The sequence below is a fragment of the Lissotriton vulgaris genome, chromosome 2_1 (assembly GCF_964263255.1).
Source record: "Lissotriton vulgaris chromosome 2_1, aLisVul1.2, whole genome shotgun sequence".
NCBI classification, from domain to species: Eukaryota; Metazoa; Chordata; class Amphibia; order Caudata; family Salamandridae; genus Lissotriton; species Lissotriton vulgaris.
Genome location: NC_141687.1, coordinates 121792103 through 121809697, shown reverse-complemented (window position 1 = coordinate 121809697; position 17595 = coordinate 121792103).

Genomic DNA, 17595 nt, shown 5'->3' with positions numbered 1-17595 from the left:
GGTCTTGAATTCCGTCCGCCACTTTTCCGCCGCGGTCGCATTACGACCGCGGTGGAAAAGCCCTAATATGGTGGAGGTGTCTAACAGACACCGCCAGCCATATTAGGATGGTGGGAAAAACATGCTTTTCTGCGGCGGCTTTTCCGCCGTGGAAAAGCATACAGACTTTTACTTCGGGGGCCCGTTGCGGGCCCCCTGGGTGAAGGGGGGTGGGGGGTGCACATGGGGGCTACCTATGTTACCCCCTACATTTGCGTGCACAAAGCAGCAGGCACTGCGCGGTGCCTACCGCTTTGTGCATGCAAATGCAATGCATGCATTTTTAGCCTTGCGGCGGGTGCAGCTTGAAGCTGCACCCGCCGCAATGTTAAAGATAGAGGATGTGACCGCCACCCTGGTGGTCACATCCTAATCTGCTCGGAGGGAACGCCGCAGCCCCTGCAGATGTTCCCTCCTCCTCAGGGGTCGCGGACGTACTTAAGTCCATCCGCGATCATAATCGGCCCCTTAGAGAAGGTTCAATAGATGGAGATAGATAGATAGATAGATAGATAGATAGATAGATAGATAGATAGATTTGCAAATGTAAACAGACAGAGTAGCAAAGGTAGATACATATTTAGGTAGGTGGTAGATACATAGGTGATAGATAGATAGAAACTTCGTAATTTGATTGTTAAATGTCTATAAAAGCAGGACAAAGCAGACTAAATTGACTTACAAATATAGACTAAAAAACATGACTACTTCATGAAGAAAGTTTTAAATGGACACTCCCCCAGATGCATCAAGCATCCATTTTGCGATTCCTTATTAGCGAAAAATAAGGAATCGCTAATAAGGAATAGCCAAATGCTATGCAAGAAGAACTCACTCAAAAAATAGCGAATTCTTAAAATTCCTTAATTGCGACTCGCAAAGGAAGGAATACCTCCCCATTCATTCCTATGGGCCGAGAGGCCTATAGGAATGAATGGGAAGACATTCTCAATTTGTGAATCGCAATTAGCGAATCGCAAATTGAGAATGCGATTTCAACGGTGCAGGGGTGTCCAAAGGACACCTTGTTGCACCACTGAAATTGATCTGTGCACATGTGTTGAACACACAAATGCCCTTAGGGCATGTGTGCGCGCAACATGAAACTTCGAAAAATGCACAAAAGTGCATTTTTCAAAGTTTTTGAAAATTACCATGAAGTTGAACTTCATGGTAATTTGCCACTCCTATTAGCGAAATCACATTTCTTTTTTACTTTGATGCATTGCATTTAAGGAATCTCAATTTGAGATTCCTTAAATGCAAGTAATCGCAATTTAGCAAATTCTTAATTTGCGATTTTTGCATTTGGGATGATGCATCCCAAATGCAAAAATACCAGTCGCAAAGGGGCAGATTCTGAGAATCTGCCCCTTTGCGAGCAGGTTTTACCTTGATGCATCTGGGCCACTGTGTCTTGCTATCACATCAGACTCTAAACACAATGGCAATCCCAAAGCAATAGAGTAAAATCTAAAACAAAAATACTGTCACTAAGGAGAACTACCTTGTGAGTGAATGTGCTCCTTTTGTAAGAGCTTAATGTCGTCACTCAAAGTAAAGTTATCCAGTGGCTGAAGAGTGCTGGCCTCCTGCCCCATGCTGTATGCTGTAGTGGGCAGAAACAAAATGTGAATGACATATCAACAGATCGCTGAATGAAGACACCTGGCTGAAATTATATTATACATTTCTTATTTAAATATCAAAATGTCTTGACTAATGCCAGATCTAAAGATGTTTATTTAAAAGCAACACAGACATGGTGGTCTGCTGTACCCAGCCTGCCACAATCCCTGAGTTGACCTCCAGTCGTAATGAGTCACAACTTGCAACCTACCTCATAAACATTCATGAGGCTGGTCGGGCAGTGATCCACTATGATTCCAATGTTTATGAATTGACCTACTAGTAAGTAGGTTGGGTTGCAAATATCTTTATGGTCAACAAATACTGGTCGTAATTTGCGACAAGTATTTTGCAACCAGTTATCTGTAAAACTGGCCCTAGAAGCTAATATTAATAATAACAATAATCCACATTTTTAAAGCGCGAACCATCACCCGTTAGGGTCTCTAGGCGCTGGGGGCCGTCAGGAAGATTAAGCAAGCTATTGCGCAGAGTCACATGGTGCTGGGCTAATCTGCCACCGGCCCCGGGGATCAAACCGTGATCCCCAGATTCCGGAGTCAGTCACCGTGGCTGCGGCGCAACACCTCTCCTAAGCTCCTACCTAACAGTGGATATAGTGCAGGATTTAAATCACAGGTCACCAGCACATTCCCAGCATTAACAGATCTGACATAATTTTCCTAATCCATTTCAAATCTTTCTTTCGGTCACAAGACCATAAAAGATATACACATAATATTACAATCATGTTTTTTAAAATCAATTCAAATTTCAATTTTTTTAATTATTTTTTTAAAAGCAGTGATAATTACTAGGGAGGGACTCTATTACCATTATTCCCTGGCCGCTTTTAACAGCCTTATGCGTGTGAACCACATTGCAGTTAAAAATTTTGACATTGCAAAGACAATTGTCGGAGATAGATCAGTTTTTAAGACTCTATATGCTGGTTGAAGCTGTCTGAAGCCCAGATTTTTAAGCAGAGGAACAATCCAATGCTTTCTACTGTTCCGATATGCTCTACACAAGAACACAACATGCACATCATTCTCCTGTGAATTATCACATGCGGGGCATGCCGATGTGTTAGGTTGTCTCGTCCATCCTTTTGTAAAGGACCTCCAAGGTAGAGTCCCATACCTCCACTGCAAGAACAGTTTTCTTGTTAGAGGGGGCATGATGTTGTTCAGGACACATTCCATGTTAAAAGTGTCTTTACTTTGGTGAAATGAGAAGTTAGTGATCCCGCATGGACGTTCACAAGTGCTCGAGCCAGCATAAAATCATAATAGGTTTTTGAGAGCAATTTCCTTGAAATGTTAGTGCTGGCTCTTTCCGGGTCTGTCCATAGTGCTGGCATTCCAAGGGACTCACACATGGTCTTTATGTATCTTAGCCAAGGTATGTTACTGGCTTTTGGGGTTAGTAGCAAGTCCTGGAGCTCCGCTCTGTAGATTATCAGATCTTGGCTACTCCACAGACGGCGCCAGAAAGTCAATGGTTTGAGGCCAAGTTCCTCAGTTATTGGCCTCATGCCCAAGTCCAGTCTTAAGGGGAGCAGTGGTGTGCTTTCGGGGAGGGTTGTTAACTGCCTAAGGAACTTATTTTCGGCAGTTAGGAGGCTTTGAGAAGGTATATGGCCCCAGAGCTCTCCTCCGTAGACAACTGCCCCACGGGCCTGCGCGTTGTAGATTTGTATTGCAGGGCCAAGCGGGCGATAAGATGATTTGCTAGCAATTCTTAGAATGCCACCCGCCCTCTGAGTTAATTTCATAGTGGATTTAACTTGGTGAGTCAGATTTTGGTTCAGGGTTATACCCAGGTACTCAAACGTCTTCACCCTTCCCAGGCTTACATCTCCTAGCCTTGGGTTAGGTCTATTAGTCGGCATTGGGTTTAAGATCATAAATTTTGTTTTCTGCGGGTTGACTTCGAGTCCCCTCTCCCCGCAGAATTCAAGGAACCCATCTAACACCCGCTGAATGCCCATAGGGGATTTGGACATCAGCAGGGTATCATTCGCAAACATTATTGCGGGGACCCCGCTGCAGCACACTTTCGGGGCATCAATGTTAGGAATCCTAGCCAGGTGCTCTATTACCCCGTTCACAAAGAGGCAAAACAGGGTCGGTGCGAGCACGCAGCCCTGCCTCACACCTCTGGAACGGGGAATCTTTTAGTTAGTATACCACTTTTTCCGCACCTGACTTGCGCAAAGTTGTTTTGATGCAATTTAATGAGGATTGCTAATATGTCTTTTGGGATGCCCATGTCGTCCATGACCTTCCATAGCTTGGATCTAGGCACCAGATCGAAGGCGGCACGCAGATCCACGAATACCGTGTACAGGGTGCCACCCTCGATCAGCGCTGTCCTCCAATATATGAGATTTAGCCTGAGTATTTGGTCAACCGTTGAGACCCCCCTCCTAAATCCCGCCTGGTATGGGCACAGCGTGTTGGTTTCCTCTAGCCAATTCTGTAGCCTATCTAGCATCAGCCTCCCAAAAAGCTTCTGAGAAACATCAATCAAGCTGATTGGGCGGTAATTGGCCGGCAGCAGAGGGGATCCCTTTTTGAATATAGGGACCACCTCTGATACCATCCAAGTATCCGAAACCCCCATTCCTCCAAGGACCGCATTGAATATTCGTGTCAGGTATGGGGCCCATATCCCCGGCTCCTGTTTGTAGAGGTCTCCGGGTACCCCGTCAAGGCCAGGGGCTTTGGCCACCGAGAGCCCTGCAATGGCTGCCCGGACCTCTTTTACCGTGAATGGTTCGCCTTCTAGTGGAGTCTCAAGGGTATATGGGGTGTGCGTCGAGTCGTCTTCCTCTAGAGCATAAAGGGACTGGAAATGAGTCTCCCACAAGCTCGGGGCAATGTTGGGCTCAATAGCTGTGGGAAGATCTTCCGAACCGTGATTCACAATTCTCCAGAATTTACGGGAGTCCCTATTCCCTAGAGGTCTTGTGAGTTTCTCCCAGTGGACTTCATCCCACTCCAGCCTTGCATTTGACAGAAGATTTTTGTGTGTCCTTCTTCTCAGTCGTATTTCCTCCCTGCTGCGGCCTGCTTTGACAGCTAGCAGGAGGTCGCGTTTGGACTTACGGCACGTGGAGTTGTACCAGGTCTTTTTACATGTCCTGCCGCACCTATCATTCCCCTTAGTAAAAAGGTCTGCCTCCATTACATTAATGAGATCTTCGTGCGTTTGCCACAGGAGAGCCCTAGTAACTTCATTAAAGGGTTTGTCCCCTATAGCAGCTGCCTTTTCCAGAACTGGGATAATTTTGTCATAGAGTCTGGGCAGCTTATCATCGCATGAAGCAAGTTTCTCCCACCTCACTCTCCTTCAATTGCTTTCCAGGGCCAGTCCTGGCTTTGGCCCTAGATTTATCGATCCCTCATCCGCAATACCTGGCATGGCGTATTCAAGTTCTAGGGCATTGTGGTCGCTGTCCCATCTATCAATTATCTTGAAATCGATTATATGTGACCAAGATGACAATTGGACTAACACATAGTCCAATCTCGATTCGATTCCAGTTTTGTTATAGGTGAATTTGCTTGGGACGTCAGATTTCGTGCGGCCGTTACATGCCCTAAGGCCATGGTTGAGTGTGAGAGATGTTACCTGGAGTGCAAGAGGGGTCACGGCCTTGCGGGAGGGGCCATGGTAGCCGGCACCAGCCACCTTGAATCCTCCTCTAGGGAGGGTCCATCAAGAAGGCCTGGTAGTGGCTCGAAATGTACATTTAGGTCACCTCCCACCAAGTAAGGAAGCTCCCTGGGTATTTGACTCAAAAACACGGAGAGTTCTTCAATCGTATTCGACTCTCTTGATGCGGGCACAGGTCTTGAATAAACATTAACTATTACAAGTTTATGAGAATTAGGCCATTCTATCTGGACCGCTACGATGTCATCTGAGTCTACGTTTAGGGTTTTGGCATTGCAACCCAGGTGGGTGGCCACCCAGGTTGCCAGCCCTCCTGATGGTCTACCCCGACCCCCCCACTTAGCAGGTTTTGTGAAAACTGCAAAGCCCTGTCGAGTGTGCTCCTCTCTTGCCCAGGTTTCTTGGAATAGACATACGCTTCTAGAATTGGTAAAGGAGGCCCATTCCTCGGATTCCAGCTTGCTGCCCAAGCCCGCCACATTCCACGAGATCAAATTCAGTGACAGGGGTTGTGTTGTTTCTTGGGGCTCAGTTTCGGCCAGCTGTATTGTTGGGGGTCCTAGTATGTCCTCGCCAATTGTTCCCTCGTTTGAGGCTATGACGGTAGTCTCTGCCATCAACTGATTAGAGTTTTGACAGGGTACCTGGGCCTGAGGGGCGGCTGTATTTTCCCTTGGCAGGAGGGTGAGTCCCCTAGGGGTAGATCTATCCAGTTGTCTCATCAAGGTAGGAGAAAACGTTAAATCTATTGGAAATTTCTAGCGGGGTGAATGGAATCAAATGATCCATTCTCCTATTCCCCTGTGAATGATCCTGAATCCCCGTAGCGTGCCATAGTTCCTAGTGTTAGCCGTGTTCCACCCCAAGTCATTCCCAATGGGCATGGGTCTGGGAGCATACCCCGTATAGCAGTTATTAGATGGAATGAACATGTTGCGCTGTGGAGGAGCTTGTGCTCCAGGGTAGAATGGGCGGTTCACCAAGGATCTTGGGTAGAAATATGTTAGGTCGTATGGGACTATGGCGTTAGTCCTACTACCCTCAGACCCATTCAGTATGTAGCCAACAGCCTCAGGGTCCCTGAAGTTTATTACAATAAGGTCACCATTCAGATTTTTTTCCCTGTTGCCCAGCCAGGGGAGACGCCTGACATGGATAATCTCTCCAATAATATGATATGGGAGTGGTCTATTTTGTCCTAGCCAGTGCATAGTTTTTTTTTTTAGCTGTGAGTACCCCTCCCTTTTCCCAGCCTCTAGGGGGGGGACTCCTGTGAGTACGACCACGAAGGGCACTGCATCGAACAATTCTGCCTACCCCTCCCTGAGTGCCAGTTGTGAGTCGTGGAATTATGCCCTCCCCTCTGGGGTTCATTAGCAGCTTGGGCGACTGATTTTTCTGCAGGTGGCTGGTGAACCTGTGGTTGCGCTCGCTGTGGTGCCGGCGCTCTCAGTTGGGTAGTAGCTAGATGGTTATTTGCTTTATTATTACTTTTGTTATTAATGTTTTTATTAGGACCCTTAGGGGCAACCGTGGTGGGGACAGGGAGAATTGGGGGAGTTGGGGAGTGGGCTGTGGCCGCCAGTGGGGGAACTGGCTTAGCCGGATTCATGAGAGTCCCGGGGCCCAGGTTGTTGCCAAACGCAGACTCTATGTTCCCAAGCCGATGTTCCACCCTTTTCAGAATGTCCAGTATTGGGAGCATAAAGGACCTAAGTAGATTTTCCATGGGATCCCAAGAAGTACCGGGAAACAATGCCTCTTCTAATGGGGGTGTTGCTGACCTTACTTCTCTTAATAGGTCAGAAACAGGAGTTGCGATGTAAGAGTCTGGGACCACCGGTGTCAATGGCACTAGAGCAGGTGTTACTGTGGCTTCAGTTAAGGGAACGGCTGAGAGATTAGCTTTAAGGGATTTACCGAACTCTAAATAACTGAGCTTGTCCCTCTGGGGTGGCCCCCCCCCTCCTTCTCCTTTTCGATGGAGGCGGGCCAGGAACTTTCGGTACGTGGAGCGTCTTGCCCTTCCTTTTTGTTAAGTCCCTAGGTGGAAGGGAGTGAGCTTTAGTGGAAGCAGGTCCTGTATTAGAAATGCCTGAAGCCAACACATCAGATAAAAGTGCAATATTTACAATGTCAGAATGGGACAGTGAATCTCTGAGAAGCATAGGGAACTTATCTAAGGACAGAGGATCCTCGCTTATAGAATCTGGAATAGTATCAGGCAAGGTGAGTACAGGGACTGTGTCCAGCAAGGGTCTGTTCTTCAAGCATTCAATAGAACGGTGGCGCTCAATTCTACGCTCCGCCATCACATTCTCCTTCTCTGTGTCCATGGCAGCCCTGGTAAAATAGTTCTCTAGGGAACCTTTGGTGCCCCCTGCAGGCGCTGTCATATCAGCGACAGTTGACATGGAGGGATACTCCTACCTTCCAGGTGCCTTGCAGCCTTCGACGGATGAAAGAGGGGTGGCCCGTCCCGTCCTCCTCCGTCCCCGGACGGCCACAGACGGTCCCGCCCTTGTCCCGGGCTTCTCCCGGTCGCCCTCCCGCGCAGCGGGTACACAATGGTCTTTAGTAACGTGGGACGTGATTGGCGGGGGGGCGGGGCCGGCAGAGAGAGCAGCCCAGCTGGTGTAATTCAGGCACGCAGGGACTCCTGGTCCTCGGAGTCCCTGCCTTCTGCTCGCAGCCCTGCCGGTCAGCTGGAAACAAGCCCCTCCTAATACAGCAGTTCCTGCGGTTAGCACTTCTCTGCCGTCGGCCCCGGTGATTAGGAATGTGAATGTAGCAGCAGCAGGCGAGTGAGTATGCTGACAGAAATCCCGGTGCAAATGTCCTCAATTTTCCTAATCATTTAGCAGAGCTGACCGTGCTGCAGTACATGCTAGTCATCCTCCATCTATTATCTTTCAGTATGTCCTATTTAGTGGTATTTGGGTTGAATCATAAATGATTATGGAGTAAAATAGGATTTGCTTAAAAGAAGTTGTAAAATTATTAACTCACCCATTCTCTTTACAATTTTCAACCTCCTGCATCTATAGACTGAAGTTCTAGTAAGTCAAAATTGCAAGATGGGAGTTTTCCTAGAAATTATGTATGGATAGGAGTATTTCTATAAATTAAAGAAATGGTAATTTAGGAAAAGCACGTATTTATACGTTTTGATGAATAAACATGCTCTACAGAAGCCCGTGTTATGAAACTGTCTATGCTTAAAAGAAAGCGTGCGGAAAACAATGCCAAGTTTGAATCCATCTATAAATGTAAAAAAATGTATGTAGGTATAAATGTGAATAGATGCATGATTTGTGATAAGACCCACTAGCTCTACAAAAAAGGATTTAGAAGCCGAGTTCAAATGCACTTCAAGAACATGATTGGCTTAGATACTTGGCAATACGACTTATTGACGTTACACATGCAATAAAAAGTACTTCTTCATTCATAATGGACACCACAAACTGTCTGGTGGAGAGGGGTTCCTGTTAGAGGTGCAGTTACCACACAACTTCATAATCAAACATATATTTATGCCTGTGAAATATGTAACAGCATTAGATTGGTGGAATAATGGTACCATCTTAATGCGCTCTGTGAATAATTCTACAGTGAATCAGTCTTGGAACAAAATTCAAATTATTAATGTTACAAAATAAAGATTGACTGAGCAGTTAGAGACGTTGGGTCTTTCAAGTCGTCATGGTGAAAAAGTGAATTCTTCTAAAGGTTAGAAATCTATTTAAAAGCCTACAATTGAAATGTGGCTGTTTGGCATTTCTAATTAACATATATCGTTTGACCTCAAAGGCTGGGTTTGCATTTTTCTTTAATTATTCAAAAGGATTTATTCAACTGAATTATTTTTAACTTTGGCTAATTAAGTTCTTCTGACCAGTCACTAGTTAGTGCATCTCCCCCAAACCCTCATATATTTAATTATTCTATTTTTTACCTTTAAAATAGATTGAATTTTTTTCATTTCATTTCAAAAATCTTTATTTCGATCACAGATCATAAAAGATGCAAGACATATATACAGTTAAAAACGTATTAAACATAGTGTGATCCGATATTAAAATATTTTAGTTTAAATATCAAGAAAAACAATAAAGGGAAATCACTTTGGTAGGGTCCGTTATACCAGTCTTTTCATCACTCGGCTGCGGATAAACCACAGTGAAGTTAGAAATTTTGAGAGTGCAAAGACTACTGGGGGAGAGAGGTCTGATTTTAAAACTCTGTAGGCGGTTTGATGAGATCTAAATCCCAAGTTCCTGAGTAGCGGGACTAGCCAGTATTTCCTGCTCCGCTCGTAGCCCTTGCAGAAGAAAACCACGTGCAGGTCATCCTCCTTCGGGTGTGCGCACATTGGGCAAGATGGTACGGTGGAGCACGATGTCCAGGACGCTGTAAACGAAGCTAGAGGGAGGCATCCATAGCGCCATTGTAAAAACAATTTCCTCGTTAGTGGGGGGGAGATCTCGTCTAAAGTTTTTTCGAGGCAATAGGTATCCTTCACTTTCAGGAATAAGCTTGTCAGGGACCCCTCTCGAGTGTCATTGGTAGCTCTGGTGAGCATCAAAGCGTAGTATGCACTCGCGAGTGACTTTTTTGAAAGCTTGGTACATGAGTTAGACGGGTCTGTCCATAGTTCCGGGAAGCCCATTTCCTCTAACCTTCCCTTGACATAAATCAGCCAAGGAATCCTCTTTATATTCCGTAGTTCCAGGAATTCCTGTAATTCCTCTCTATAGGATACAAGGTCTGGGCTGGACCACAGACGCCTCCAGAATGTTAGAGGTTTAAGACCTAGCTCCTCTGTTATTGGTTTGATTCCCAGGTCTAGTCTGAGGGGTAATAGTGGAGTACTCTGGGGGAGGGCAGCTACCTGTCTCAGGAATTTATTTTCAGTAGACTGAAGCTTAGAATACTGAGTATGACCCCACAGCTCGCCCCCATATGTAACCCCTGCCCTGGCTTGTGTTTTGTATATGTGGATAATTGGGGTAAGTGGTCGGTAACGTGATTTGTTTGCCAGGCGCAAAGTGCCACCCGCCAACTGAGCCAGTTTGATGGTCACTTTGGCCTGGTGCGACGTCCAAGTTAGATGTTCACTTATGGTAATCCCCAAGTATTCAATGTTATGCACCCGTTCTAGTTGGACTGTGCCAAGCTTGGGAGGGGCTTGATTTCGCGTGTTGGGATTTAGAATCATGAGTTTAGTTTTTTGGGGATTAACTTCCAATCCCCGGTCAGAGCAGAAGTCTAGGAACCCATCCAAAATACGTTGGATCCCCATCGGGGATTTAGACAGCAACAGGGTGTCATCTGCAAACATAATTGCTGGCACCCTGTTGCCAGTCAACTTTGGGGCATCGGAATTGGGAATCCTGTTCAGGTGGGCGACAACCCCGTTCACAAAGATGCAAAACAGGGTGGGTGCGAGCACACAACCCTGTCTCACACCTCTGCGAACGGGGAACCTTTCGGTTAGTTTACCACCTTTGCCGCACCTAACGCGGGCATAGTTGTTGGAATGAAGCCTCATCAGGATTGCCAAAATATCTGCAGGGACATTCAGCTCTTCCATGATTCTCCACAACCTTGCCCTAGGGACCAAATCGAAGGCGGCACGTAGGTCTACAAAGATGGTGTATAGACTGCCGCCCTCGATTACTGCTGTTCTCCAGTAGAGCTTTAATTATAAGCTGTATGTTCCTGCATTCTTGTTAAGTGCAGTTATACCTTTTCGAAATGTGTTGTTAACGGAAGGTATTTTTCAGATCTCAAGTTCGACAGTTTATAGATTATAAATAGGTTATTATCAACAGCAGTTCACAAAGAGTTGTAAAAAGGTCTGGAGCATGCAACGTTTAAGGAAAATACTACAGCACAGAGGTCCTGTTTGCTTTACCGTAAACTATCCCCCAGTGCCCCGGGGGATAGTTTACGGTAAAGCAAACAGGACCTTTAACACACCCAAAAGTGCCCCTCCCTACCTAAAACCAACAATTATAAGATCAAGGAAATAAATATGGGGGGTTTTACCTGATTTGTTGTATTTTGCAGTGGGCAACCTGTGATCAAGGATGAGGGTCCAAAACACGTAATGCAATATGCCATATCCTGTACTTACCAGTTGTGTCTTTGCTCGCAGATTCGATGAAAGTGCAACTTCGCCCTTTCGGATGAACTTTGTGGATAATTGTTAACGGTGGTCTGACCGTTGGAGCTGCACCGCCATGAGTCAAGTCAAGTCAAGTCAGAAATTTATATAGCGCGCTACATACCCAGAGGGTCTCAAGGCGCTTGAGGAGGGGAAGGGAGTTACTTGTCGAATATCCAGGTTTTAAGTTGCTTTCTGAATGCTAGGTGGTTCTGTGTGAGACGTAGGTGGGTGGGGAGAGAGTTCCAGGTTTTAGCTGCGAGGTAGGAGAAGGATCTACCTCCCATGGTGGTTTTATTGATGCGAGGAATGGTAGCAAGGGCTTGGTTGGAAGATCGAAGCTGGCGAGGGGGGGTGTAGAAGGAAAGTCGTGTGTTGAGGCATTCGGGTCCAAGTTCGTAGAGTGCTTTGTGGGCGTGGGTTAGGAGTCGGAAAGTAATCCTCTTATTGACGGGGAGCCAGTGGAGGTTTTTCAGGTGGCTAGAGATATGGTCTTTGCATGGGATGTCTAGTATGAGTCTGGCTGATGCGTTCTGGATGCGTTGGAGTTTTTTCTGGAGTTTTGCGGTGATACCGGCGTATAGGGTGTTTCCGTAGTCCAGGCGACTTGTAACCAGTGCATGGGTGACTGTCTTTCTGGTTTCGGTGGGGATCCAGCGAAATGTTTTTTTGAGCATGCGGAGGATGTTGAAGCATGAAGATGAGACTGCGTTGACTTGTCTGTTCATCGAGAGAGAGGAGTCCAGGATGACGCCCAGGTTTCGTGCGTGGTCCGTCGGGGTGGGTGCTTTTCCAAGGGCCTCTGGCCACCAAGAGTCGTCCCAAGCGGAGGGGGAGGTGCCTAAGATAAGGACTTCTGTTTTGTCTGAGTTCAGTTTCAGACGGCTGTGCTTCATCCACTCTGCTACTTCTTTCATGCCTTCATGTAGGTTGGTTTTGGCGGTGTTGGGGTCTTTGGTGAGTGATAGGATCAGTTGGGTGTCGTCTGCATAGGAGATGATGTTGAGGTTGTGTTGGCGAGCGATTGTTGCGAGGGGGCTCATGTATACGTTGAAGAGGGTGGGGCTGAGTGAGGAACCTTGGGGTACGCCGCAGATGACTTCAGTGGCATCGGACTTGAATGGTGGGAGGCGGACTTATTTGGACCATCCCGAGAGCTGTGATAGAGTGCTGTGGACAAACTGTGGCCCCTAAGAGGGCAAGGAAAATAAGGTTTTAATCTGGAAGTACAACGCCCACTGTGTATTTTGCACTGGGCAGCCTGTGATCAAGGACGAGAGTCCGAAACACAAGGGTCCGAAACGCGTAACGAGATATGCCAATTCCTGTACTTACCAGTTTTGTCCTTGCTCGCTGATTCGATGAGAGTGCAGCTTTCGGATGAACTTTGTGTATATATATATATATATATATATAAACGTTATGTGATCAAGGGCCAGGGAGGCCCGAAACGCGTCATGGCTAGGTGCGGGGGTTTGAGCACTAAATAAACGAAATTGCACCTTGACTTTGGGTCCGCAGTCGTCTTTTTGCAACGTTGTGAAGTTCGACTTTCCTGATATATATATATATATATATTCACTGAAAAAACCATAGGTTTCACACACGTTATAGTTAGGAATTAGCATTTAAAAAACCTTAGAAATTCACTGAAAAACCATAGGTATCACCCATGTTATAGTTAGCTGGACATTTCTTTCATACAAAACCATTGAAATTCCCCCGTTACAGTTAGTTCAGCTAACTATAACTCGCGCGCCCGCAATGCACTGCTGATGACGTCACATATTACATCACTCATCACATGGTCAGTGACATCACACATAACATCACTGATGACATCTCAAATGACATCACTGATGACATCAGTGAATGTGTGTCTTTCTGAAAAATAAATATGTTTTATATATGTATATCTAAAGGTCAATGGAAGAAAAAATGTGTAAATAAGTGTCTAAATGGATGTTTTTTTTTGTAAAAATGATTGCATAACTGACTTATTAAGTGTATCTTAATGAATACATGTATTAGCGAGTAATCTTTAAATATGTAAATATCTTTATCAGTGTCTCACTTTGTGTGTAAGTGGCTGCATGGGTTGGTGACTAGCTACATGAGTGTCGGTATGGGTTATTAATTGGTTTTTAGAGTATCAGTATGAGTGTCTGTATGGTTTGGTGGGGGGTATTACTTACCGCATAGATGCATAAATGGGTGACATACTGTTTGTATGTGTTTTGAAGACAGCATGTGTGCAGGACTGTATGTGTGGATGAGTGTGTGTATGGGTGTGTTAGTGAGTGAATCACTGTATCAATAGTATCTTTATGAGTAACTACATATGTGTTAAACTAGTATATGTGAGTATTGATGTATATAAGTGAGTATATGTGAGAGCGAGAGATTGTAAGAGTTCCTGTATAAATAAGTATGTGTTTCTATAAGTGATTGTGTAAGAGAGTAAGTATGTGTATGATTCTGTAGAAGTAAGTGTAGTGGTGGGTGTATAGCTGTAATTGTGCCCTTTCAATAAACTTTATTCTGCCACGGTTGACGAACATTGTCGTTCTTATTGGTAATAACAATCTTATATTCTGGCATCATCATATTGTTTAGGTTCCTCATTTTATATATACTTTTGTCATTTACATTAGTGGCATAGTGCCTTATTACTGTTTAGACCATAATCCCTTAGAGGCAGAATAGTAACCTTATATTGTATGTCTTAACCAACATTGCTCAGATGCATATGAATAGACCCAAACATTGTAATCATTAGTGCTGCTAATGTAGTATCGAGTATTCTTCACCATAGTGGTGATACAATACCATATGTAATATAGCAGAATGTCCAGATTCATACTATATGACTTCCTTTTGACCAGAGAATGCACAAAGTGAAAATTTTAATTTAAGGACATTAGAGAATTGAAGTGCAATACAAGAAGAAAATAATAAAGATTAAGTCTTATCTTAACGTGGAGACCCAAAGATATGGAGAAGAAAAGGTTAAGGTAAAACAAATGCCAGAAACTCTGCACCACAGATGGTCTTTCCTATCCTCCTGTGTAAGAAGAAAAATTACCCAATTTTTAAACAAAGATATAATGTCAATAACATATCTAATTATACTTATCAGTTTAAGATTACATTTCAAGTTCTCTCATGAACACATAGCAAGAATTAAAATTGGTTACTGGCAGTAGGTTCTTCAGGAAGTATAGGACCTACCACAGAAACCAAAGCAGGATTATACTGGAGTGTACAGGGGTCAATTCAATTATATTTCTATCATAAGCTCATTGTTAATCATTATGCATATTTGTGCTTAGTTCCTCGTCCAAATTATGACCCTTTGGAAATTTAGTCTCAAGTTCCATGATCCATCTCGACTCACGTTTCCGTAGGAGTAAAGTTCTATTCCTCTTCTTGGACCAATGTGTACTTGTTCAACCACAAAAAAAACAATATCATACTGTTAGATGAATAAAACAACTCAAAATGTCTAGCAATAGGGTAGTTAGGATCTTGCTTGATAATGGCACGAATGTGCTCTAAAACTCTCTTTTTAGCCATGCACACCCTGCTTCCCACATACCATAATTTGCAAGGTCAAAACAAAACATAGACACAATATACAGTACTACAGGTTAAGAACTGTTCAATGTTTTTTGGTTTGCAATATCCTGGGATGGCTACTGTCTTCCTAGAGCTGCTATTAGTAATTATGACAAGCTAAGATGATGAAAACATGCCGTTTTGTGCGGTAAATACAGAGGCTAATTTACGTGATTGCGATAAATGTATTTAGGTCTGTTGTCAACAATCTGCTAATATGATGTATTCGATTACATAAGTTAAGCCTATGATAGACACATTCCAATATAGCTGCCGTTGTCACGAACATTGAACAGACTGTAGCAGTACATCGTCCATAACGATGAAACTATGTAAAGACTTCCTTTCATGCCGGTATACTTTGTGTGATCAAGGCAGTTTCACTGACAAAACGCGTCACGGCGAATTAAAACTTTGGTATTACTCTGAGTGCGAGTGCTTCTTTCAGAAGAATTGGTGGAAATAATATCCCTGCCATGATCCATGGCGAGGAAACCATTTCAGGAAGGCCTCGTTTGAAAAGGGATACTGCCCTGTCAAACGAGGCCTTCCTGAAAGCTGGCGACGCCTTTTTCGGCTTGTTTTCCCCATCATACTCAAGCGTGGCCTTACCTGTGGCTGTCCTTGGCTCAGGTGGGGTAAACTGTGACATCAGAGTGCCTTGTTGCGTGCTGCTGTCACAAATGGGAAGGAGGGGGGTACAAGTAGAGATGCGGAAAGCCTACACCCCCCCCCCACCATCGGGGGGAAAAAAAAGCTCTGGTGCTTTGCATAGAGTATTAAAGGGGTCCTCCCTGGTGATGGCCATTAGCTGATGCACGCACCAGGTGCATCTGCTTCAGAAGTTAATCACAAAGCTGAGGTGGTGTGGCTTCAACATATATATATATATATATATATATATATATATATATATATATATATATATATATATAATTACCTACTGGCGGTCGCCAGTAGGTATATATAGTTAGGATTTTTTCTCTATGGAACTTTTGAAAATTCTATGTCTAATAACTTTGGCGTTTGTGGACGGAATCAGCTGAAATGTTCAGGAAAATGGCACATTTTGTTTCTGAGCAGCCCCTGAAAATTTGGGGGGGTTTCGTCAAGGGGGGGCCGAGAAAAAAGGGGGGTCCCAAAACACGTTTTTCCCATTCATTTTTCCATAGGGCGTTTGGCCTCACTTTTAGCTCGAACGGCTGAATGGATTTACACGAAATTTGGCAAAATTGTAGGGACTGTTAGCCCGATGTGCCTTTGCTGGGTCTCAATATATGTGCTCCAGTGGATTTTGAGAAATTAACGTTTAAAAAAACAGATATATCTGTGACAGCGTCCCGGATAGCGCTCCAGATCGCGTACTTTTCGCGTAACGGAGCTTTGCGAAGCGAAGCTGATTGGCTCTCCGGTGTCTGTCAACATTCTAAACAGTCCGGTGCGGCCGCCATCTTGTCTCTCGGTAGGATCGAGAGACAAGAGGAGGAGAAAAAAGAAGGGGAAATTTAATGAAAGGGGGCAAGGTAGACTCCTCTTGACCCCCTAGGAATGATGTTGGGGTTATTAAAGGGTCCCGTGGGGCAAATAAAAAAAAATTGATTTTTCGCGGTAGAAGCGCTTCTCGGTTCGCGAACCGGGTCGCAAACTGGTAGCGAAACGGGAATTCGCCATTTTGTGTTTCGATTTAATTAAATTACAAGATGGAGGAAAAGCAATGTGAGTATTGGGTATAAGGGGGTATGGGAGACGTATCCTGACCCCCTATGTTTTCTGAGGGTGGTTGAGGAGGCTCATATATGTTGATACTTGTCTTCCAGCGGTTGCGCGTGAGCGGGGTTTTTTTTTTTTGCTGCGTGACTTCTGTTAACGTTCGATTCGAAGGAAATCAGGAAGTGCTGACCGCCATTTTGACACTGCGAGTAAATATATTGTTAAAAATAATTGTTATAAATTAATCCGTATTGATAAACATTGTCTGCGCCATCTTGCTTTTTTTCCAATGCCACACTTTTGTCGTGCACGGCAGCCATTTTAGATGCCTTGACCAGACCCACTCTCTGCACGCCGCCGATTCTCAGCATGGCTCCCCACCCTCGCAAGCATCTCCCCCATGCACTGGTCACCCACGCTCTCTCTCTCATGTATGGGCCATAAACCTCCTCCCATATGCGCTGCTCTTCCCTGAGAATCACACCCCCTGCTGAGGAAAATTTATCCCAGATTACAACCGATGCCCAGGCTGCTGGCACAAGACGCCACTTAGTTCCCATCTTGAACGGTTACCAAATAAAGAGACGGGCGCTGGAAGCAGGAACACAAGAACAGAGTTTTATTTCTCATGAGGAGAGCCTGTCATTTCACTCTACATATCATACAAGTACCACTCAGCCACCGGCCCCTAATCCTGAGGCAGAATTGCCACTGCAACAAAGGACTTAAACTCCTGCAAAGAA